This window comes from Solea solea, chromosome 1, assembly GCF_958295425.1.
Source record: "Solea solea chromosome 1, fSolSol10.1, whole genome shotgun sequence".
NCBI classification, from domain to species: domain Eukaryota; kingdom Metazoa; phylum Chordata; class Actinopteri; order Pleuronectiformes; family Soleidae; genus Solea; species Solea solea.
The window spans coordinates 38,918,073-38,934,122 of NC_081134.1; the positions used below are offsets into that span (position 1 = coordinate 38,918,073).

Below are 16,050 nucleotides of genomic sequence, written 5' to 3' on the forward strand. Positions count from 1 at the left end.
TGGGCCGATAACTAATACCGATACTGATATATACGTCTTTCATTTTGCCCAATGCAGAGGTCATTTATTCTCTTCTGTAGTGAAATGAACATAATATTTTTCATACTCATGTCGCAGCAGATGTGAATATAAAATGTCTTTATCATGCAAAATAAATAGGTAATAAAAAAGTATTAGCTATAGGGGGCGCTAGCATAGAAGTTAAGGAGGTGGCAGTGTTTTCTGATATCCAATAATACGTCATTATCGGCAATAATCTGCCGATGATGCTGATCACAATGCCATCAGCCAAATCCTGATTATGGAGGCTTTAAAACTGGTGTTCAGATTCAAATAAATAGTACAGATATGAATAATAATAGTATATTATTTATTAATATGTGTATAATACTGACATTAATCATTCTCTCTGGAGTGTGACAGCTCCCCATTATGACCATTTTCTAAATATCCGTTTGATTCAATGATGTTTGAATTTCAATACAAAACGCATTTCGCTATCAACAGATTTCAGCAGATTATGGGCCAGGTCTGCAAGTGTGCAGCCATTTTGCTCATGAAGCATTTAGGAGCTGTGTTAATTAGTTGCATCTGAGTGGCAAACAAGGTGAGTGAGTGAAATGGTTCCCGTCAGGCAGGTAACAGAGCATGAACATCCAATTAAACACGTCCTCATCCTCTCGAGGCCACTTTTTTTTTTTTCCTCATTTCACATTGATCATTATGTTCTATCAGAGTCCTCCCCGCAGAGTCGATCCGCCGCCACTTTAAAATCAGCACGCAAATGCTTCAAAATGATATCCCCAGACTGCAAATGGGCACTGCAGCAGCTGATGTTGTTCAGTGCCAGTGGATAATCCTGCCAAAACTGTTAAGTCATTTATTACTGTGGAAGGAAAAAAAAAAAAAACCCGGAGAAGTTATAGCTGAGTCTGGGACGAGACCCCTCGCAGTCAGCGCAGTACAGTCTGACAAATGCTTTCAGGGAGAAAACTCAGTGACGAATGTATGCTGTTCCGTTATGTTAGTATGAGCTGGGAGAAGTGATGGAAGTTGATGTTGACTAAACACCCCAAGGGAAGACTGAAGTCTACTGAACAATTTATGAGCTGTCATGAAATGTTGTGTTTTCTGCAGTTGGAAAATAACAGTGATTACAGACGCCTGTCATTCAGTGGAATCCTTGAGTGGAGTGGGAGGAGGGAGGGGATTAGAGTGTATGCAGGTTTATCTCTGCACACTCAGAAACTTTCGAGTTACCACATAGCATAACGCTGCTGTGGATTTATCACTCTATTATTTGTTAATATGTCAATAGACCAACACAGAAAGACAATTATTTAATTATTCCTCAGTTTGTTGAAGCTTTCTCTTAAGTTTTTGACACGCATTGTATCTTTATTCCGCGATTCATCTTCAGCCCAGATTAACATGACGGTGTATTCAAAGCAAACAGCTGAGAACAATCATTCAAAGCACATCTAATCTCCACAACATCCTTACTGCAGCATTTAAAGAAGAAGAAAAAAAAAATTCATTGCAGTATCCTCTCCAACAGAAACGTTGTTCCTCCCACTCTCCTGCAGGTCTTGTGCTTTCATTAGCATCTGTTGTCGGTGTAACTTTCCAGGTTTCCACAAAAAAGCTCAGTGGTCCAGCTTTCTCTGTTTCCTGCACAGACTCTGCTCTCTCTTCAACGCAGAGAGAAGGAAGCACAACTTCCAGCAGCGCTCACTCAGACAGATATGTGTGGGTAGACTGGAAGCTGGCACGACGCTGCCAGATCCGACATGCCAGACTGAAGGATGAATGTCACTGTGGGTGCTAATGCCGGTTGAGAGATGCCACCATTGATTCCTCCCCAAGACATCTGGAATCCCAGGTGCCCGTCCCAGCAATCCACGTCTCAGCTGCAGGAAGCCAAGTGTCCTCACGGATGCCAAGATCCGCGCAACAAAAGCCACGCCACTCTGCAGCTTATCAGCTCAACCACAACCCTTTATGGGCTTATTCACCTCAATCAAAGCTGTTATTTAGGTACCGGGCCAACATGGCAGATATTGCTTCACTCCAGTCACCCGCTATGTCTCTTCAGTGTTTCCCTGCCAGTTTCCCCACAAGCCCTGATTCTCCTCAGAGTGCCCAGGTGCTCTGGCGTTCGTTGCACTGCATCCTCCAGTATCTGTACAGAAGGAGACCTCAGAGAACAGAAGAGCTCTGTCAGCACCACATTCACTCACAGTGGCTATTGATAACTGCCGGGGTGTTTGGTGCAGAGGGCCGTCAACAAAAAGTGGGAAGATTACTTTGAAAGTGCAAAGTCAGTGGCAACTCCTGACGTCCAGGAAACCAACACAGAGCTCAACACAGTCCTGGAATCACAAGCTGCTCCTAATTTCCCATCATATAACATCTTAAGAGTATCTACTCTACAACCATCTGTGCTCATAACATTTAGTGGGCGTCTAATATGACATATGCAAGAACAAAACGCGTGAAAATGCATTGTTTAACATAGCAAATGATTCATTTCTGTAGTGTTTTATAGTAATATTGTGATGATGTTACCATTCTGTGGTTAATTTCCACTTGCTTTAGTATGCTTCTTTTGATTTAAAACTACAAATCCTATATACAGTACATTGTTCCATGTAAATCCGCAGATGTTCTGCAATTCTAATTTGACTACCTTTCTTTACTATGTATGTGTGTGGATACAGTACACTGAATATATTTATCCTCCTGCTGAATACTGAGCATGCAATTTCCCTTGGATAGATAATGTTTATTTTATCATATCATTTTGTTTAATTTTTAATCACTTTCTCCTCATTTACTTGGCAAATTCAGTGCATGATGGAATTTAAGATTGAACATCGCTGTTGCAGAATATAAAAAAAATAATAATCTCACACAGGACACAAGGACACGTTTACTTCTATCGCACTTTTTAAACAACAAAGCAATTTAGCTGCTAAATGCGTCTTTGATCAAGTGAGCCCACAACGGTGTCTTTCATCTGTACATGACTGCAACAAGGTAGTCAAAGATGAATGAATCATAAAAACACTCAGTTTTGTTTTAGATAACAGAAACAATGACAGAATGGGTCTTTAAATTGACCTGTAGCTCATGCAGCTCAGGGCTTATACATTTTCTCAGCTTCAGAAATGTATGAATCCAGAAGTCTATGAAATATATATGAACAGCAGCAGTAGCTGCAATTGATTGCAGCAGTTACAGCGCAGGTTTACTGTAGGTGACCACTGCAGCAGTACAGTATGTACAGTATGGGGAAGTGAGCAGAGCCGTGGACTGTACCTGTGTATATAACACTACAAAAATGACATTTATTTACCTAAAAATGCAAACATGAAACAGAAACTATGCCAGAATGGTCTGTAATTTATGCATTGGAAAATGTGCAATCGGTCATTATTTGTTACTTTTTCTTTTCTGTATCATGTGAGCAAAAACCTTTTGTTTCAAGGGCTTGGCTGAAAACGTGTTCTTTTTAAAAAAAAAAAAATTGGCACGGACATTTATAGGGGACTATATTCTATGCGACTAACTCTGGGCTTGGTAATAAAGTGATTTATCGTCTATAAAAGTCACTTTTTTTTTTGGAGCTCACTCATGGTACTTTTCAGGTCTGTCCTCAGCTTCTGTTCCCCGAGTGCCACCATACTTGCAAACTCAGCCACTAAGTTGTAGTAATAATTTAAAAGTAGTTTTTTAGTTCTCCATTTCTTTCTTATGACAGAACTGGACTGATATGAGGAGATTTGATAAATGATCTGAATGATTTAATCATGATAAACTGGAGACTAAACGTACTAGAAAGTCTGTTAATTGGCTGTTATATCATTTAGAAAATGTAACACCCATGTAATAACTCCTTATAAGGGTAATAAAACCCTCATAACTCAATAAAACCTGATAATGTAATCAATTTACCAATAATGTAATAAAGTGCATTATCCAATGATGTTATTAAGGATGTTGTTAATGGAGTAATATGAATACACCAGTTATTAGGATCATGTTGCTGTGCATGCGACCACCCACTATTGTTTTTATTACGAAATGTTTATTATGAAATAATATCAGGGAAATATCCAATATTTCTTTGTGGAAAATGCGTGAAATACAAAAGAGAAATCAGAAATGGATCTTTAATCCAAGCATGAAATAAACACAAAAACGATCTCTGTAAAAAGTCTTTGAATGTTTACATTTAAATTGTGTGTATATCACTGCAGGGCTGACAGTTAGGAAGCGGTAAATGTTCTCATATACCTGTGAATCATTCTGGATATTATTTCTGCTTCCACGGAGGCACTTTCCAATTTCTTGTCATCCTGAGACCGAAAAAAAGCAATTTTTCAACGCCGTTATGAATCATCTGATGTTATATTGTGGGAGAACGTGAGATTTTTCTACAGTTTCTCTCAACTTTCCTGGTGTAATTGTACTTCAGTTGGTCATTGTTCACATGTCGAAAACATAGTTTAATACTGTGTGGTTATAGTTTAAAGGAAGAAAAAGTGGCACTGATGTATTCAAAGTCATACAAATCCATATCCATAATAGAGGAGCACACTAAGAGATACATCTTTGTTTTCCTTTCTTTTCATACCCTCCTGTTGCATGAATGCCTCAAAGTAAGAAGGTTCCCAGTTTGAGTTCTGGTTTTAATTTGGGGGGTTTTCTGTGTGGAGTTTTGCATCTTATTTCCTTTGCTGTGGGTTCTCTTTAGGTGCACCAGCTCCCCACAGTCCAAAGACATGCAGATTGGGGTTTGGTGTGGACTGAGATTGTCTGAAGAAGGGAATTTTGGTGGTATTGGCTGTTTGTTTCTGTGAGTTAAGAGAACCTGTTAGAATATAGAATCTATAGAATATAATAACTTAAAACCTTGCTAGTCCCACCAATAAATTCAGTCACACTTCAGAAATTATCGTATTTTTTGTATTTTTGACACGACATTTAAAAGCACTTCCTCCAAAGAGACACTTCTTGCCTGTAAACTCTTGCTTTATTTTTACTATCAACTATCCCCAATTAGTCATGCCAGTCATGTCATTCAGTGATGTAACAGATTTGTAACCAAGCCGTGGAAGAAGAAAAAAAAATGCTCAAGGACATATAGCCCCATGAAACTCAAGTGGAGTCTGGTACATATAAGCCTGTATTAATAAGAAGAAAGAAAATGTTTGAGGGCTGAATGAAAATGGAAAATAACAGACTGCAGAAAAGGATCATGACAGCTACAAAGCACATCCAAGGGCTGTGATCCAGAAATCAGACAACAGAGTTTGCAGAAATAACAATAGAAACAACTCCAGGCTGTTGTTCTGAATTACTGTCAACTTAAAAAAAAAAACAAGTCTTAAATTTAGATGAGTTATAGATAAACACCCACTATCGCGAAGAACCTCTTACAATATTTATTCTCTCACCTCAGTTTCTACATCCATATCCTCGTTCTCAATACACAGCTGCTCTGTGAACATTCTCCACTGTCACATATGGAACATATAACAAAGGTAACACAGAACCTCTGCAGTTTCACCTGCTCTCTTGACCCCGTTCCTCCTGCATTTTTAAGTACTGTGCTTTAACTACTGAGCACCTCTGTAAGCTGGCATTTTGCCCAGCTCTCCTAAAAGTGCATGAGTGCAAAGGAGCCAAATCCACTATTCAACTATTTTAATTATCAGCCACTCTTTCATAGTCCATTCGTTGAATAATATTTAAAAGACTTGTTCATAAGCATTATTAGTAGGCCACACTTGAGCACCAACTACATTAGTGAAATTGCTCCTCTTTACTGTAAAAATATTCTGTATTGATATTTTCCATTCAAGGGCAGGAGTCTGATGCATTAAACCTTAATATTTAGTTTTTGAACAATTTAAGAACTAGAAAGGACCGGTTTAGAAGAGTTCATAATTTGAAACAATGACATGTTTCTCTGCGTAAATATGTCGCAGTGTATGTGGAGTTCCTCAGGGGTCAATCCTTGGCCCACTGCCATTCTTCTGTCATGGTACCATTTGGCTTTGTAATGCCCACAGAGAAATGTCCCAAACAAATGTCTTGGCTATTGTGGTGCCGTCCTAGCTTGTCTGAAAGGTCAGTGACCAGCTTATCCAAAGAGCTTCTGCCAGAATCATCTCTGGTTAGGTCAGAGGTGTGAGGGGAAAAAAAAGAGAAAATCTTTAATCATCTCCTTTTGTCATGAACCTGTCTAGTCTTCTAGATTAAGTGCTCTAATTCATTTGGAAGTTGATAAAGCAGTGTTTGGGTTATTATGCTATTCTAGCTGCCAGATTATAAATATACTCCAATATTAATAGTATTCAAAACCTCACTGATCTCCTGTACCTGTACACAGACTCAAATGTGTAGTTTTGGAGTTAAAAAATGCCTTTTTTGTATTAACCTTTTTCTTCTACCTCTATCATGGGTGTCACAGGTTGTTATTAAGGTTATTCAGGGTATTATCTGAGCATGATGCATGTCATGGTATATACCTGGCTGTAAAGGCTTTTGTGAAAACATAAGGTTGGGGTTTTGGTCCCCAGACTGATAAATCTGTTATACTCTTACTGTGCATGTGTAATGGTGTTGATGCGACTATGTTTGTTTTTCCAGCTCGGCTCAACAGATGGCTTGAATTTATTACAAAAATATCACTCATACAGTGTCAGGGAAGTTGTCAGTCACAGAAATGCAAGCCTGTCTTCTTCTTTCTCGTGCTTCATTGTCTGCATGACAGCTTTACGTATCAACTGTTTATTATAGTTTCCCAAGTGGAAAATCCACCACATCTGTTCTCTAAATAAGACCTAGACAAACTGTTTTCAAATATTATTTGACCCAAGTCTCACACTTGGCTGTGGGAGCATGAGGAAGCAAAGCTGATAGCTCATTAGTGACAGCGTAGAGGTCAGAGTGAAAAACATTTGCGCTCATCGCCTGCTGGATGACAAATGAAACCCTTCATGAAGATGGGAGGAGATGAAAGTGAGAAGTTGACAGGTAGAGGAGAGGCAGCGGTGGAGATGGATGCAAGCAAGAGAGGAAACAAGACACCGGGTGTTAGTTTTATTGTTTCCTCTTCTGGAGCTGTAACATCTTTCATTTTTACACATTATGGTGTTTTTGTTTCATTGCCATTTTCAGGATTTACAACATGGGACCAAACATCCCTTCAAGGTATGGTTTGTCTATTTGATTAATGAAAGCACTCAACATGGGCCGTGAAACACTTAAAGGACTCGTGCACATAGGAAAATTGATTACCTTTAACAAGAAAACAATGGAGAATTTGGAATTGTAATGACTGGGTACCTGTTTCACTTCATGATTAGAGGGTTCAGAAAAGCAATCACCATGTTTAGTAATACTCTGGTGTTGGGCTCTCATAAGTAACTGTAAAACAGCACTCAAACACTCATTTGTTCCACGTAAGACTGATTACTAACATCATACAACAAAATGAAACAATAATATCATAAAGCTGGGAGTCTTGTTCTGTCAAATAAAGCCATGCACAAAGTTATCGCTTCCTCTTTAAGTTGGTGAAACTTTGCAGACACACTTAAAGTGAATCTAAAGTGAAGCCATTTCAACGGTTTAAAAAGAAATTAATCAGGAATTAGTAATCAGTAATTTGTACCCTGAAGTATCCTCTACAAAAACAACCCGTAAACCTAATCTTTCTCTGCTTCTTTACAATTATCAATTAGGGTTTAGTCTCTTCAGCTTCAGATTAGACCAACTCTTCATTTCGCCACACCATTAGATTCATTTGCTCTGCTAATGGGCCTTGTGATGAGCTATTGATCAACAGCAGGTGTGTCAGGAAGTAAGAGAAAGAACTACAACAAACAAAACACGGAGAAGGGAAATAATCTGTTGCTCAGACTGGCTTTAATAGGCCTATTCATTATACATTTTTGTTGTCAATATTTTCAATTGACTATTCAGCAAGTCCCTTTGTCAGTGCTGCTATGCCTGTCGAACAGTCTATTCTGGCAAAGTAGCCCATACAAAAGCTAGTTTTCATCAAGGAAAATTTGCCACTCAAATTTGCCATCAATTGACAATAAAGAAAATGAGCAGGTGTCTTGTTTCAAACCAAGATTTACTGAAACTATGCCTGCCAGCAATAACATTAGTCAACCACAATAAGGAGCGTAAAGGCAACGGTCGGACCTCCTTTGCAATGACCTTGACTTGGACGTAAAAAACAGAAAAATAGTTGTGAATCATTTCAAAATAACACAGAGATGTTGGATTAATTGACAATAGCAGAGGCTAAAACACCACTTATGTGATGACAAAACAGCAAAGGTTATATATGACTATCGTGGTTTGAAGAAAATGTTATTTTTGCTCTTCTCTGGCGGCTGATTTTGTTTGTGTCTTTACGGTTTACCTGAGATTCTTCCTTTTACATCTGCAATATAACTGTATTGCTACAGGCACCAAGTGCTGGCATGTGCATGGCGTCAAAAATATTGAAGTCTATATGGTGTAAATATATGTAAATGAATTGTCGAACATAACTGTGGCCTTGCTTGGTTGCTTTTAAACCATATGCTTCACTTTACTTCACAGTTTCTAGCATTGTGGCGAAAATAGGCCTTAACATTTTTACATAACCTGTGGCCCACATTGTGCTGCTTGAATATTATTCCCCCTGCTAGTGTCCACACCTTTAGTATTACATTTTTCCACAGCTGTGACATTCATAAAGGAAATGGAAATTCTATTGAAAGCAAGGCCACAGACTGAACAGTCTTATCTTTTTCAATGAATGTCAGTCATTAACCCATCCAAGATGAATGCTATGTTAACATTGCATTCGCCTCTGGCCACCTTGAAGAAGAGGAGACATCTCTCCTGGTAATTAGGTCTGTCACCCTTGCTTTTTTCTACGGTGGCCTGGGAGTGCAGACCAATATTATAAAACGTGAAACACTTTTACAAATCCCAAAACAAATGAACAAAACTTCATTTGGCACATTTCCTTTCTGTAAGAAGTGTGGCTTTTTTTTAAATTTGTTTAGGGATTTTGAAAAGCGTTTTGTGTTTTGTAAATCTGTTTTTGAACATGTAAAGTTGTTTCAACTTTTGTTTATTTTTTGGGAGGGATTTGTAGAAGTGTTTCAAATTTTTTGTAATCATGGTTTGCACTTCCAGACCACCGTGCTTTCCCACCAATCGCCACTAGATGGCACATTATAAAGGGAGGCGGCAATGGTCTCGCGCTCTCTCTCTCTCTTTTGCCCTTGGCAGAAGCACCTGCGGCCTCGTTAGTCGTTTCCGGCCTCTTTACTCAACCTACCGCAGGTATGTAAGCCACGGCTACCTTATCTGAACCGGAACAAAGTTATCGGCGCATGTTCATACATGAATTCCTATTTACAGACGGCCGCTGTGCCACTGGGTCTCCATGGTCTGGAATCGTTGTGATGAGCGCCACGCTGCCCCAGGTGTGCCCAACGCTGCCTGACGTTAGGTAGGCTGCTGCCTCCTCTCTTTACGCATCACTGTGACCATGAACTTCGTTTATTTGTGGGACTTTTGTTGTGCTTTGCCTGGCTTTGCTTAATTGTGTTCGCCGCCCGCATTGGCGTTACTTGTGTCAGCTGGTGTCGTTGTTGTTGTTGTTTGCTACCTGCACGCATGTTTACTCATTTGTTTGTGGTGCATGAGTTCTCTATTTAATTGTGTTTATTTCTTTGGTTTGTTTTGTGTTAACTGGTGCCAATTGACACAATCATAAATCCATATATTCATATATTAGTAGTCCGTAAAGCATTATGTTTTGGGCCATTGGTCTTGTCGGTTCAAGAGGTTGTGTCTGCTTTATGGCTGTTTCTTATTTTATGTTAGCAACCATCTAATATTATTTCGACTTTGTTGCGTTGTCAGATCTCGTGAGAGAAACAAGCACCCAGGCCTGTGTAAACAAGCCCAAAACAGGCGACTTCTCTCTCAAAAACCAAAGAAAATGCAGCACAATGATCACAAGAGGGACATGAACCAGCTTTTAACATCTATTTAGCATTAGATAACAGGGATATGAACATTTGCAATTCAATTTTAGACTCTTGTACAAAGTGCATTATATCCATAGTAAACCTCTGATAATTAAACTTTGCACACAAATAAACAAAGCTTCCTTTTTTCTTTAACCTCCCCCACTACAAGTCAAAATCATTCTTTTAGTCCATTCTGTCTTTCAGTCTTTGTTTTTTTTGCCCACTTCGTCCCTGCCATTGTTTGTCAAAAACTCTCCTCCATCAGACAATCACTCATGTTTTCCCAATCATTGTGTTTAATTTGGGTTTATTTGGGTTTTTGTCTATTCTGTGTCTAAACCCCACTAATTGTTTTTCTGTTTCTTGTTACTTTTTTAGTTGCTGAGAGCCACTGTGGTGGTCCTGGTGTCCCGGGTGATGGTCGTTCCCCCCCCATTTCTTTGATATTTCTGCATGTGTGATTGGGGTGGTTCACCTTGTTTTTTGGAGCTCTCACACCACGTTTCAAAACCAGGTCCATCTCACCCTTTTTTAATGACATTTTCATGGTCCAATCCTGTTTTCTCAGTTGTATAAATAAATTATGCATTTTTAAAACCGCTACCACCTCTGTCTCTCTTAATAAGTAGAATCAGACCTGCGGGCCTCTAATTAGTGATTTCCTGGGGTGAAACTCCCCAGGTGGTGTCACCTCTTTGGTCCTCTCGCCGAATATATAATCAAATTCTGTCAAATGTTGTGCTGAGTAAAAACTCCTCTGCAGCTGTGAGATATTGGTTGTTAGTGATGAGATTTTTCATTAGGATCAGATACATTAGGAGCAGGAGTGAGTGATGATGGTAATTACAACAGAGTTGTCCTTTCTCTGCTCTTTAACCTTCTCTGGACCTTTTAAAGGACTTTATCTCCCTGACAAGCTCTGAATGAAAGATAAATGACATCTGTCATGCTGACTGTGATTAATAACAAGGCTTCAGATTTGTATGGGGGAGTGATTTTTATTTTTTTTTTTATTCACCTATTCAGTGGTGTAATGTGCCTTTTTGAAGTCCAAAGAGATGGAAATTTGATAGATCCTTTTGTCTGATGTGCAGCCTGTAATTATCCAGAATCTCATTGATTTACTTGTCCAGCTTGGACTCCCCAACAGATAGTTTATATGTGCAGGCTCCAATTCAACTCTAGTGGTTCAAACACAGCTCGATTTATATTTCCTTTTTTTATATTAAGATTTGCAAGGCAGTAGAATTTGATCCCTTCCAGAACAAATTGAGATGTACTGTACTTGCAGCACTCAGCAGTTGGGTGATTCAGCACCTCGGTGAAGCCATGTTGTGCTGACTTTACTTGAGTGCTCATCTCGCCACACACAAGGGTCCTTTTATGCTCATGGGATGCAAAAAAAAAACAAAAACCAAAGTGCACAGCTGTGAGTGTGTCTTGTGCGTGTGCTTCTGGGTTTAAAAAGGTACATAAAATTTCACAGGGAGAAAGTGTGTAAGTGCACGTTTGTCGATGCAGTATATATGTGGGTACTATACGTAAAAATGAGGATGCCCATATTTCATTCCAGAGGTGAGGTGTAGGAGTGGGATGAGAAAAAGCAAGTACCTGCATATCTGGGGTTTTCTCTCAGATAGTGAAAGCAGCAGACGGAAGGATCCTGGGTTTTAGACACAAACACTTCTGAGAGTCAGCTGAGGGCCTCGGAGTTCATTGGATTGATGTTACAAAGCCGTATCTCCCACTTAGTGTCTTTCTTACACGGACGCAGAAAACTGTTTTTCAGTCTTCCTCCATTTCTTTCTTTCTCCTGCCCTCCCCACTCACCCTTTGTCATGATTGGGCTGACTGGCCCTGTAGGACCCAGGAGCTCAGAGCTGGAGAACCACAGTGAAGGGGAATTGCCTTTAACCAAGATGAGCTTTGTCTTAGCTTCCTGCAGGGTCTTGCTTTTCACCACAGGGTATTCAGCGTGTGCGATGCAGCATGCCGCATATGTTATTCCTGCTCCCTCAACAGGCAATTTGGATGATTCCTCTCAGGCTGACTCTCTTCACCTTTTATTTGTGTTGTCTACTCTCTTTTAAAGCTACTGTGGAAACATCAGTCACATTGTACAGAGGAGAAGCCCCGCCCTAGCCGCAAAGTATAAATTAAATTGCAAAAATAATTTCATTGGGAATATAAAGCAATTCAAATTCAAAAAAGAGCGATCCACTGCATCTGATGCCGAGTTGTCCTCTGTGTATTCCTCTGTGACGTTCCACGCAAAATAATGAGCAGCGGATGCACTTGCATTGCAAATACTACAGCACTATATCACTGATTTTATACTTACAGATGTCTGGCAGGCAGGCGCCAGTGCCTTGATTTTCTTTTACACCTTGCCTTCCTTTCTCGGGATTCATATCAATTTGTCCTCATTTTGCCTCATCCTGTGGTGTGAAAGCTGCGATTCAGACAACCTAACAAATGTGTATTGCTCTGTGTGTGCGCGTGTCAGACAAAGTCAGAATGAGAAAGGACTAAGGGGATAGAAAAAGAAAAGAGAAATAGTGATGAGGATGGCAGGTGGAAGGGAGGGGGGATCGTCTGTGTTTCTTTACGTGTCGCAGGAAGGAGTGTCTGGCCCATAACAAAATGCCAACCAAATGAGGACGGATCAGGGGGCCGAGCCTAAGCCGCCCTGAGCCCACATTACTGAGTGCAAAAGACGGATGGGACTGCTCATCCTGAGAGAGAGAGGGAGAGAAGAGAAAAGCACACATGCATTAATTTACACACCGTCACACTTACAGCCACGTGCACAGACCTCAAGGACACACGCGTTTAAACCACATATAAAGACACCATGATGAAAAAACAGAGTAGATAGAGTAAATAAAGTGGATAAGGTAACTCAGCCCCTGAGGATAGGTAAAACTCTTCACTGACAATGTAAATCCAAAGATGTCAGGCAGCATATAAAAGCTATTGCTGACTCACTGAGAAGCCAACCTAACAACAAATGTCTCACTACTTGCACAAGGAGGTTATGTTATGTTATCGAGCATGCGGCCAGCAGGCAGCGCTGTACTCTAACCCTGATGAGAGATAATGTAATCATTTTATATCTTAAGATATAAATTTCAAATACTCATTTGGCATCACACAAAAAAACAACCTAGTCGTCATATTGTTTACTTTGTCTTGGCTTTCATTAGAGCTGGGCATGCCTTTGAAACCCTTCTCACCAAAACACGACAAATGATTTCCCTCCAAGTGTGCTTTAACGACTGCAAAGTGTAACTTTATGGGGCATGACTAAAGCACTTCTTCTTATTAATGTTTCTGGTCAATGGCTTCCATCACAAGGAGAACAGAGGATCAGAGGAGCACAAGCAGCAGCTGAACGAGGGAGATTTATGGAGCAATCCTGGCGGTAGTAGACCCACAGCAAATGGCACGACAGCAATCAAGCTTTTTACAATGACTGAGCATGAGGCAGTTCTCACAGTGTAATACAATAATAATATCAACCCTGTTGGGGGCGGGGGAAGGAGGTCAGAGAGGTTTTAACTTAGTCGGTGACTATTTGAGAGCACTTACACCAACTGCTGTTTCGAGTTTTAATAGAAGCACAAGGAAAGCTTACATCAATTTAAGTCAGTATGGTGCTACTCTTGACAATGGCTATGTATTATTTGTTCCTACCTGCCAATTAGTCCTAATTGTGTGTTATTTTTATGAAATTTGGCTGTTAAAATGCAAATGACTGGAATAAGAATGAAAACAAGTCGGGGGAGTGCAGCAGTTCCCTGACCCCACTGTCTCTCTCTCGACAGTCTTTTCTTTTATTGGTTAATCCAAACTACAGGATAGTAATAACATATCAGGGTCGGTCTCTTGTGTCACGTATGATTTTTCGAGGCAATCGGTTGATGTATGGCGACGATATAGGGCACTTCCTGTTTTGTGGCGAAATGGTGGCTAAATTGAAAATGGCCAACTTCCTGTTGGGTCAGGTTTCTGTCCACAGAGGTGTTGAGGGTTGGTCTCTTGTGTCACGTATGATGTATCGAGGCGATCGGTCAACGTATGCCAAAGTTATAGGGAACTTCCCGTTTTGTCGCGAATGGTCAAAATTCACCAAAATGCCACGCCACCATTTTGCCTCTGATGTGTCGAGTACAAATTGTCACGTTTGTATGTTGGTATGACAAACGCACTTAGACGAATCCGCTCGTTTACATAGGGTGCATATCACCAAAATTAAAAATGGCTCACCGAGTTTGGGCAAAGTTCCAAGAGTTTTTATGCACGTCAACTCCCTATAATGAGCCCTCGTTTCTGTGATTGTTTGCGTGGTTAATTGTGTCTAGTTGTATTCTGTGATTGATTGCATTTGTTGTGTTTTTGTTAACTGGTGTTCTTTGTGTGACGATGCAAATGAAGGTGCTATGTTAAAAATATCTCTACCATTATCCTGCAAATGCTTGTTCCATGACAGTCAAAGGCAAAGCTCGTCCTCCTGACTTGTGCTCCACCTTTTACATTTGTATCTGACATCATTACAAAGACACATAAGCCCCAAAAAAATGAAATGATAGTTTAATATGTAGTGTTGGATGTAGTAACTTTGGAGTGGGTGAGTAACTCCTCTTCCCCAGGCAAAAAAAAAGATGTGTGAGACACTAACGGTACATTTGGGAAACGGCACAAATCAGAAACTTTATAGCGTGGCGATGTTTATAGTTTGACCACGTTTGGGCTTTGGTGAGCAAATCACAAGTTCTTTCAATAAATACTTCAAAGCAGTCCAGGATCACAGCAACCCTACATCCAAAAGTTTGCCTGAATGCCATTGGCAGTGGAGCTTAAAGTACATATTGCTCCGGCCACTCAATTAAAAACTCTAATCTCTCATGAAGTATGCCAATTAACTGATGCCAAGGCCTAGAAAGAGTGGAGGAGGAAGACGCTCTGATGCTGAAAGGCAAATCTGTCACAGGATGATTTAGTCGGAACCCGAGCAGCACATGCCATAGTTGAAGAGTCTGCATTAAACAAATAAACTGGGAAGCCCATTAGAGAAAACTTTTATTTATCTTCATTCTTCTTGGGCAAACTGCGTGATAAGTGCTTCACTTCAAAAATCAGATTTGCTTCAGAATGTCCTCAATCTTCTCAATGTCAGCCAGGGTCGGTCTCGTGTCTGCGTATAATATTTGGCAGAATGGAGACACATTAGTTATTCAAATTACTCTCTGAAATATTAATGGTGTGAACTGTTGTATATAGTTTTCTTCTTAGTGAAATGTGTGCACTCTGTTTTCACCACTTGAGTTCATTTGGGACTTGTGTCGGAAATTGAATTAGAACCGTACTCGAGTCCAATTCTGTGCTCCAGTTTGACATATTTACTGACTTTTAAGATGAAGATTTGTATATATAAATGTATGTATTTACCAAAAATGTGCACATTTTCTCGTGAAAAGAGAAAACGATTGCAGCAGAATACATGTAAAATCATCCTAAATAAGAGAGAATAAATAAACTAACACTGTTTACAGATACAATGGCGTGAAAGAAAGAGGGATGTGATTATAACTTGTTATGGAAGATGGATGTTTTCAGAGCACAGAATCTACTGATTACACTGCAGTAATACATATCAATAGAGTGCTGATTGATGTGCATCTGTTGCTGATTTGAATATTGGCCTGTAGACTGGTATCCAATAGCAACACTGTGTGACAGTCAGCCTATATGGAATAATGAACATTTATGGCTATTTAGCTAGTTTTGTACGAGCTGGTGCATGTTTGTTTATATCCTGGTATTGTTTGGGTTCAAACGCATGTTTTTGTCTGTACATAAAATCAAACGATTCAGATTTATGATGTAATCATCAAAGTCAGTTTTAATTGGACTTGGACTAGACTTTTGGTGGAAATGGATGAAACATTAAGGGGAGAATCAAAGAGACTGAAGAGACACAGAGTTA

The 16,050-nt window shown here is 39.8% G+C and overlaps 1 long non-coding RNA gene across 1 annotated transcript; it reads left to right on the forward strand.

Annotated features, from left to right (window-relative positions):
- The first annotated feature begins 9,229 nt into the window (after nucleotides 1-9,229).
- Nucleotides 9,230-10,656, forward strand: LOC131470487 (uncharacterized). The gene is made up of 3 exons (XR_009241892.1): nucleotides 9,230-9,366; nucleotides 9,445-9,535; nucleotides 10,440-10,656. It is a non-coding gene; the product is annotated as an uncharacterized LOC131470487 (long non-coding RNA).
- Nucleotides 10,657-16,050: the final 5,394 nt, after the last annotated feature.